The sequence below is a fragment of the Alligator sinensis genome, unplaced genomic scaffold, assembly GCF_000455745.1.
Source record: "Alligator sinensis unplaced genomic scaffold, ASM45574v1 scaffold23_1, whole genome shotgun sequence".
Lineage (NCBI taxonomy): Eukaryota > Metazoa > Chordata > Crocodylia > Alligatoridae > Alligator > Alligator sinensis.
This window is the reverse complement of record NW_005841890.1, coordinates 1,300,458-1,304,374: the sequence shown is the minus strand read 5'-3', so window position 1 is coordinate 1,304,374 and position 3,917 is coordinate 1,300,458.

The window sequence follows — 3,917 nt, the reverse complement described above, 5'->3', positions numbered from 1 at the left end:
CCAGTGGTCCCACAATGACCTCTGCCAATTCCCTCAGCACTCTGGGGTGCAGATCATCCGGACCTGCTAATTTGAACACATCTAGTCCCACCAAAAGTTCCCTGACTAGGTCCTCACTGAACCTGGGCCTGGCTGCACCTCCCCTGGGTCCGTCCGGGATTCCGGTGGGGGGGATGACCTGGTCCCTGCTCAGAAAAATGGAGGAAAATATATTGTTAAAGACCGCCAGAACACCAGATTTCCAAGCGTGTCCTGCAGAGGCCCCACATTACCTGGTACCTTCTTTTTACCCCCTATGTATTTAAAAAAGGACTTCTTGTTATCTTTGATCTGGGTCGCTAGTCCCAGTTCCATCTCCACCTTAGCCTTCCTAACAGTCCCCTTACAATCTCGAGCCAAGGAGGTATAATCCTCCTTGGTGATGGCCCCTCCCTTCCATTGGGTGTATGCCTCCTTTTTAAATTTGAGACATTCCTGGATACTTTTGGTGAGCCATGGGGGCTTTTGAGCACTCTTACCCACTCTGATCCACATTGGGATTGTCACCCTTTGGGCTTGGAGGATTGTCTCCTTAAGGAATGACCACTCTTCTTGGACTCCCAACTCCCCTCCCCTCCAGGACCTCAGTGCCTCCCCGACTAATTGCCTTACCTCATTGAAATCCGCCCTCCCGAAGTCCAGAACTGCTGCCTTTTTTGCAGGCCTTTGATCCCCTGTGCTGGATGGTGAATTTCAGTAGGCGATGATCACTATCACCCAGGTGGTCAAGCACCCACAGTCCCCTCACCAGGTCATTGCCTGTGGCCAGGACTGGGTCCAACAAGGCATTTCCCCTGGTGGGACTGTGCACCTCCTGGGTGAGGTGGAGGTCATGTAACTTGGCTAGGAACTTATGTGAGGTTCCTTGTTAACTGAGAATGAGACTATTAGTGTGAGTAAAGGTTACTCATATGATTAAAGCTTGTTGGACATCCCTAGCGTGCTATGAGCAGGTATAGCACATGTCTTGGGCACACTTGATGAAATTTATACTAGAGCTACCCTTATTTATTTTTATTTCCACCCTCAAAAATTTTCACTGAAAGTTTACTCACATTTTATCCTCTAGTTCTTTCAATATATTTGCCATGAATTCATAAATATCACTTTCAAACACTTATTATACAGGAGAGAAGGGGTGGGGGGCACTTACTGTGCTTACAAGTCCAAAATGAGATCAGAGCCCCATTTCCTAGTCATATGAGAATCCATGGCCCAAAAACCCTACAGGGCACATTTTTCAAAAGTACCTATATGATTCAGGGACTAGCTTTAAAACAGTACCTTTCTGCTTTAATTCTGTGTGGTACCTTGACTGAAACTAAGGTGTGTCCATCCATATGCGGGAGCCTGATTCTGTTGCTGGTGAGGTGGGCATTGGGTTCTGGTCCCTGATTTTATGTATACATTTTTCTTTTAATAGGTTTTAGATTAAAAACAAACAAACAATGGGATCAATGGCAAGAACACAGGGGGGCTAATGACCTCATTAGGCTATAGAATCAGGCTCCAACTTGGTTACTCTGCTTCTGACTCCATGAATTTTGTATTCCCATTTTCCAAGTAACTTGCCCAACACAGTGCTTTGTTATTAGGACACCTTCTTGACAAGTGGGAGAGATGAATTATAATTCTTACTGGAAGACTGACACTAAAAACTCTCCCATGCTCTATGCACCTGTCCCACCCATCAGGCTACTGACCCAAAGGTGGGTGAGTTTTTTTTTTTGCTCCTCCTCCATTTTAAACCTAAACCATCAAGTTGCATTAAAATAATCAGAAATTGTAAATTGAGCATCATGAGATAAAGTCAGATCCTTGGCTGGTGCAAATTGGTTTGTGTTAATTGGTTCTACTGATTTCAGTGGAATTATGTCAGCTTACATCGACTGGAATTTGACCTTTATCACCAGGCCACGGTGCAAATGCTAAAAATAAAGCTTTGTACTATCTCAGCTCCTCTTCAATAGTCATTCTGTCCTTTTAGAAATGTTTTGATTCATATATATTCCTCTAAAAAAAATCTAACGCATATTCTGATGTTTTTCACGTTGCTCAGCAAAAGCATTTTCTTCACAGTTCCCTGTAGAACTGACATGGCTGAACAGTAAGATCCATCTTTCATGTTTTTCTTTCTGAAAGTTCTCAGACAAATTAATTATCATAGAGAAAACAGGTCAAGTTCTCAAACATACAGCTCCCAAGAAAGGGCTCTGAACACCTACAAGTCTTACATGGAAGAGAGACAGTGAGTGTGGGGAAAGCTATGATGAAAGTCTGAAATCTTCCTTCTGGAAAGAGATTCTTGACCTGGGAACCTCATGAGGAAATGGTCATCTAGGTGAGGAGCATTAAGTTTGAAAACAAGGAGGGAACCAGATATCTCTGTAGAACTGTTCCTCTTTCCTGCCACAACTGCAATGATATCCACCTGGGAAGGGGTAAATGATAAAGACTAGGCAGATGTATGTTGCTTCTCCCCAAAATTTACACACCTCCTCCAGAAAAGAAGGCTCCATCAGAAAAGATCACAAAACCAGAGGACACTTCTGGCCTCTCTTCACTCTGGGACCTGTAACCTGCCCATAAGATGTTATAGTTAAGGATCGTGTGATTCTAGAGACAGGTTCAGGAGTTTTCAAGATCAGAAGTGCAGTTGATGAGAGGCCATGCATCTGATGCTGAGATACAACCAAAATACAAAATCTGAGTTCAGGACCATATGCTTGTACAGGCTAGAACAGTTTCAATCCTGGGTTTAGCTTTGGGTATAACTATCATTTAGAAATGGAGTTTGGCAGAATTCACTTACGTATTAGGGAACAGTAAGAACCACTCTCTGTAATTCTCCTCCCTGTATTTTCCAGAAAGTCAGATGAGATAAGCATAGTCTTCTGGTGTTAAAATCTATGGGCTTAACCCTCTTTTACTAATGTGCCTAATAGGGACAGAATGACAATTTTTGGCATTTATGCTTAGCTTATACTCTATTTCCACTTGTGGCAGGCTACAATGTCCATGATAAAAGTAAGATGAAAGAGAGCAGTCCTCCCATGGTTTTATTCTAGTGGTTAGGCCATTTACCTAGGAAGCAAGTGATTGAGTTTCTGGGTCCCCGTTCCCTAAAAGGATTTGAACTACTTTCTTCAGTTTTTTCACCAAGTGCTTGAACCAGTCCTCCACAGTTAAGGCAATGCCCAAACTACTCACCAGATCTCCTCTTGAAGCTGGCCCACTGCACCTCGCATTTAATAATTGCTGGATTTCATTGATTTCATAGACATCAGGGCTGGAAGGGACCTCGGAAGATCATCGAGTCCAGCCCCCCGCCCAAAGGGCAGGAAGTCAGCTGGGGTCATAGGATCCCAGCAAGATAAGCATCCAGTTTCATCTTGAAGGTGTTCAATGAAGGCGCTTGAACCACCTCCGGTGGCAGGCTGTTCCAGACCTTGGGGGCTCGGACAGTAAAGAAGTTCTTCCTTATGTCCAGCCTGAAACGATCTTGAAGTAGTTTGTGACCATTCGACCTCGTCATCCCTTGGGGCGCTCTGGTGAACAAACGTTCCCCCAGATGCTGGTGGTCACCCCTGATAAACTTGTAGGTGGCCATCAGATCACCCCTAAGCCTGCGCTTTTTCAGGCTAAAGAGCCCCAGGGCTCTCAGCCTGTCATCGTAGGGTCTGCTTCCCTGACCTCTGATCATGCACGTGGCTCTTCTCTGGACTCTCTCAAGCTTCTCCACATCCTTTTTGAATTGTGGAGCCCAAAACTGGACACAGTACTCCAGCTGCGGCCTCACTAAGGCCGAGTACAGCGGGAGAATGACGTCCCGGTATTTGCTTGAGAAGCATCTATGGATGCAAGCCAGCATTTTGGTC